At 41.3% G+C, this 5,819-nt stretch overlaps 1 long non-coding RNA gene across 1 annotated transcript; it reads left to right on the top strand.

Annotated features, from left to right (window-relative positions):
• Positions 1–728: 728 nt before the first annotated feature.
• On the top strand, positions 729–4,132 carry LOC123188348 (uncharacterized). The gene is made up of 2 exons (XR_006494578.1): positions 729–965; positions 1,065–4,132. It is a non-coding gene; the product is annotated as an uncharacterized lncRNA (long non-coding RNA).
• The last annotated feature ends 1,687 nt before the right edge of the window (positions 4,133–5,819 follow it).

Below are 5,819 nucleotides of genomic sequence, written 5' to 3'. Positions count from 1 at the left end.
ACAATTGAAATTATATTCATGTTGATCTATTACCGCGAATGACTGTATCAACCATGGAATAGAACGACCCGTTTCTGTTTTTGAATTCCAAAGTATCTTTACATCGAGCTATTGAAATTCTATAAAAAACAAATCTTTCTCAAAACTGATGTAGGAAAAATTTCTATCGACTTACACTTTCCATATTCAAATGTTGTTACTTGTTTTTTTACTTTAGATTCTGAACTATATGCCGCTTAAGATAGCATTTGTTTGTACTTTCCAAGGAGTAACAAGAAACAAGTTGCAACCGAGCCCCTCCAATATGGATTCATCTAGGACATCCCGCCACCATATGCACGTCTTATGGTTGTTGCCAAAACTCGGAGTGAATTTGAAATAGGCCATGGACATGGATCACCAAAGTGAAAAGAATGCCACCGAGATTCAATCATAAACCGCGACGTTGCTAGAGTTTTTGGTATAATGCCAATTCTTTGTCCTCTATATAGCTATTCTTGCATTGATGCATGCATGGAAAAATATTTTAGTATTACCAATGATTTTGTATGTAAATTAAATTGCTAGCCCGTGCAGCAGTGATGACCACTAGCTTAATTTTCATTGGTTACTCATTTGTGACACGGATCGATGACGTGGCGAACATCCGACCATCCATGCCCAGGAAACCCACATCCATCCATCGTCCATCCAGCTATATTCGGATAAATAAAGCTATCCATCCATCCACCACACCCAAGCCCCTCGTCACCTCCTCTGTCCCTCTCCCACGAGACTCTCCTCACCGCCGCCACCTACGGCGGTCGATCCTGGCCGAATTCGGCGGCCGCCGGCAGCGCCCAGCACACCCACGTGATCCCCTCGGCCCGCTCCTCCATCTCCTCTGGCCAGATTCGACGGGCGCGTCCTCCTGCGACCATGCGCAAAACTCTCCATCCACTAGGGTTTGGGCCACCGCGTCGCAGGTGTGGCTCCAGCGTTGCTCCGGTGATTCAGATCCACTCTCTTCCCTCGTCACACCCGTCCTTCATTCTCCTCCTCACCACGTACCCTCTAACTCTAAGATCCGTCGTCGCTCGAGCACCGGATGCCATGTACGGGATGGCTGCTTCCTCCCCTGCCCAGATGCCATGGAGCGGCTAGATCTGGGCGTGTACGACGACGCCCAGTGAGACGGCCTGGCCTACCACCCCGAAGCCATAGCAAGGCGGGTGAGGGAGGAGTAGACCGCAGTCATATGGGAGCCAAGAGGGATCTGAAGCGGTCGTCTCCTTCGAGCACCAAGACGGGTCTGCGGTGGATGCTGGGTTGGAGCTCGGGTCGATGGCGTGGCCATGGACACGACCTCCTTGACCTCGACAGGCAAAGCGTCGGCAGTGGAACATCTGATTCCTGAACCTTTTCTTCTCCTCTTTTAATTTAAAGTTCTTATTAGCTTAGTTGTAGATTTCTAAGCATGCCATCTTGTTGTGATTAATTATGTTAGTTTAGTTCTAGATTTCGGTTGCTACTACTGTTGCATAATTGACCCTGAATATTCTGTCATCTCATATGCTTCCATGGCCTGCCTACCAACCTGCTCGAGCAGTAACATAAACCGAGTTATTTGAGCAACCAACCAACAACAACGATAGTAGCACCAACTGTGTTCCTATTCTACTCTCTGTTGGAGACTGATGAATGTTTAGCACTTTATGGCAGCCCCATATGCAACAGGAGACCAGCAAAAGCAGCGAGTGAGAGCGGCTGTGAATGCATAGTTGGCGTCGACGACTGCATAGAGTAGTGTGAGCTAGGCTACATCTGATGCGAGTGGAAGAGCGTGGCTTATAGTCAACTCCCACAATGGTCTGTCACCTAGCTCTTTAAATTGTGTTAATTTGCTGTCATCTATATTCAGAGTTATATAAGAGTATTGATATATTTGGAGTTAGTTGTTAGCTTATTCGTACAATATATAAGAATATAGATAGATTTGGAGTTAGTTTTTAGCTGCCATCTAGCTCTTTAAATTGAGTTGATTTGCTTACTGAAATTAGGTCGATGCCTTGTTGTACTGTTTCTCTTGATATGTTTGATGTTCATCGATCGTCCAGATTTACTAGCACACCAGATATAAATCTGGACTGATGCTATTCAATAGATTTTTCTAGACATTTTATTGGATCATGAGATGATTGGCGTGGCAGGGTGTGTTTGGCTAACATATTGCATTGGAAATATATTGTTCTTCATCGCCTAATGTCATTGTTGCAGATAATAGGGCATGTAGATAGCATGTTATTTTGCTAGTGGCTAATTATGCTTATTGTGTCTCACACTGGAAAATAAATGCACAATGAGCTTGTTTGACTTTTTCGATGTTATAGTATACTTGATCAGGGTAGTCTATTTCCTGTGATCTTTTCTATCATGTGCACATATTAATTTTTGTTGACTTGAATCTGTTATGCCCTTGATTTTTTTTACTTAGCTTGACCCAGAACAGCAGCATCCTTGATTTTTACTGACCCCACCTCGCTCTAGCTCTCGTAGACCCAAAGGAGCTTGTATGCAATGCACCTCCTCTCTGGTGGTGAGAGCGTACACGGGTCGTGGGTCCGACTAATTTCCATGTTTATGGCCGCTCCTGCCACTGCCCTCTCCTTAAGGACACAACCAGAAAGACGCTCAATAAATAGATCGTCGTCCTCTCAAAGCGGAGGGGTCAGCTCAAGCGATAGTCAGTTTCTAGTATTCTCTACCGTGTCGATGTGGCTTGTTTACCTCGTCCTTGCTACACTTGATCGCATTACATGATCTCTGCTCGAGGATCTGATAGAGATGGTTCATTCAAAATAGTAGAGTATATGATTCATGTTTTGTTATAGTTTGTTTGTTTGTCCCAGTCCTCTGTTTCATGGCTGCTATGTTTCCTTTCCTAATCGCATTGCACATATTTTTGGTACTCAAAATGTGACATTATTCAGTCAATTTCAGTCCCTGTCGCAGTCCAACAGGCATTGCTTTGTCGTTGGACACTGGTAATTAAGAGAGAGCATTGTATACTCTTTGATTATTTGTCTATTGATTGCTTGAAGCATCTATCTTACTAGCTTTTAGAATGGAGAAACTCGTGTCATTTCATGTATGATCTGAATGAAATGATTAGGACTTGTTGTAGTGCATTTATTTGATATTGTATATTGTACTAAAGAAACAACATATGTGCTCGTGAAAAGTACTACGTTCTTGTCTGCTACATGTTCCCATTTAAGCTACGTGCCTGATTTAAATTTCAACAATGGTTTGTTTTGCATGCTTACCTGTTTGGTAAACTTGGTGCCATGCTTATTTCATGTAGCTAATAGTAACCTGCAAAAAAATTGTAATTGCCAAGATTGATTTGTTCTGCTTGCCTGCTACAAACTTTTCGAATAACTACTACTTAATTAGTAGCATGTAGATTCGATTATTATTTTGTCAACATTCTATTCCAGAGATATATGCAAAATCATGTGTTGGCCATCCCATGTAGCAATCACTGCTAGTCTGTATTGAGCAAACAGTGCAGCGCACTGTAGCTAATCTCGTGCAGCAGTTGCCTCCCGGGACGCAGGTGTGCGTCATGTGCAGTTTAGATTTTACAGTCTTTCTTTCAAAATGTCAGGTGTTGTATTAGTATCATGATGTTAGCTTCTTAAATTCTGCTACTAGGACATCTATTCTTGAATAGTTTGCTTATAAAGTTTCCTAGTCATTCATAACCAACTGCAATATATTGATGGACATAGTACTCTGCTCATGTGTAGATCTTTCTTTAAATGTCAGGCTAACATGGAAAGTGCTATGGAACAAGAGGTACCAGAAGGTGAAGAACCAAAGAGTGATGTTGTTGCTGACCTTTTCTCACTAAAGAATGGCCCTCTAGCAGATTCCCTCACTGGATGTGTTGTTTTGGTTGGTGCCATTTTATGTTACTGGTTACTAGTGCACAATATGGACATGTGCCATCTTATGAACATGGGGTAATAATACTAAGCTACTGGTTGTGTTATATTGGTTGGTGCATCTTATGAACCTATGGTGTAATGATACTGTTGGGCCTAACTTATTGAAATCCTGGAGAATTATATTATTATTATCATCATTATATTCTCATGTGTTGGCTGACTGCCAAATTGCCAATGTATTTTTGTTTTTGAGATACTGTTGGTTGTTGTTGGTCGCATTTCAATAAGGGCTGGATTGAAAAAATAAATTGTGTGAGTGGGTTGGACCTTTCAAGGCCAAATATATTTTTTTATGGAAAAAAATCAAAATGTTTTTGTTGGGTAGATAAAAGGGCTGGCCCAGTTAATGATGGATTAAATAAATGGGTTGCACACCACAGCCCAAAAACTAATCTATTGGGCTCGACCCATGCTTGTGGCCAAAAGTAAATTTAAAAGTGGGCTGAATTATTGGGCTCAGCCCATTAAAACAACTGATTTGGACCGATCCTACATGGTATCCATGTCATCGCATGTGCCAAGTTGGCTCGGCCACATCAGATCCTACATGGTCTAGGCTCATTAGTAGTGACCATAATTTTCATCAAAGATTTAATGACCAAAATTTTGGTCAAGGGCGGCCATGACCAAAATTCCAGAGAAGGTCACATTTGTTCGTTCTTGACGGTCAACAGTTGACCTTTCAAATTTGGTCAAAAAAGGTCAATAAACGAAAACAATGACAAATTAACGACCAAAATGGGGAGTCATAATTGGCCGTATTTCTTGTAGTGACGTCAACGGCCCTCTTGTCGTTGAGGCCTTCCGAGACCGATTCCACAGTGCCACCTTCTTCGGCTGGATCAGGGGTTCAAGTACAACTACCAGTAAGCTCTCTTTCTTCCTTCTTCTCTGAAATTTTGTTTAGTTCTCTTCTTGATCTGATTCCTAATACAGAACTCGTGCCCGATCTTGATTTCTTGGTTATGACCTGCATTGTTATTGTTGATACAAATTCATCGAAAAACTTCTAATGGAGACGGTATAATAGTTATATTGTTCTTCTATTTCACGACTTACTGTGAATTTTTGTGCCAAATGCGGTGCAGGTTCATGTCCCCCTGCTATCTGTCATGTTTTTCAGGATAGAGAAAATGTATGAGCATGGACCTCTAATATTTCTCTATACATTTGAAAATTTGATTCTTTCTCAAAAAAGAAAGTAAATCCATCATTGCTAATACGTAGATGTAGGAGAATTTATTTTTTTCAGTTTTGTAACTACTGACAGAGTTTGCGTTCTTTGTAGCAGAAAATTGATAGCCTTGTTTATTTTGTTACGCCATTCTCTACATATAGTCTTCTTGTTGTGATGGATAGGCCGCGGTGACAGCAATCGGTGGAGAGTTTGGAGGATGGGGTGGATAACCGACGAGGTTACACGGACGGCTATAGCAGTACATCAGACTTAGCTTCATATTTCGGGCTCACAATAATTTCTTCTTTATGTTTTGGTTTTTCTCAGTATCCCATGTGTTAGTTCTGCATGTATTTTATTTGTTTACTGAAACTAGGAGCAGTAGTACATCAGAGTAGTTACTGAAAATACTTCTACTACAGGAGGTATTGCATATGGTTTTGGCAGAGAATGCAACTTGGTTTCTGATTTTTATTTGATATCCCTATTTGTGTGTGCTGTAACAATGATTCAATACCAAGGTCAGGATAAGGTGGAAGGCTGTGTAAGCTCCACAATGGTGAAACTTTCGGTAACCATCTGTTTACTTCTTCCGACTATTCAATGACCAATATGTCCTGAAAATTAGCTACTATATATGATGTACTAAA

The sequence above is a fragment of the Triticum aestivum genome, chromosome 1A, assembly GCF_018294505.1.
Source record: "Triticum aestivum cultivar Chinese Spring chromosome 1A, IWGSC CS RefSeq v2.1, whole genome shotgun sequence".
NCBI lineage: Eukaryota > Viridiplantae > Streptophyta > Magnoliopsida > Poales > Poaceae > Triticum > Triticum aestivum.
Note: the sequence above shows the minus strand (reverse complement) of the source record. Positions and strands in the feature narration are given on the sequence as shown.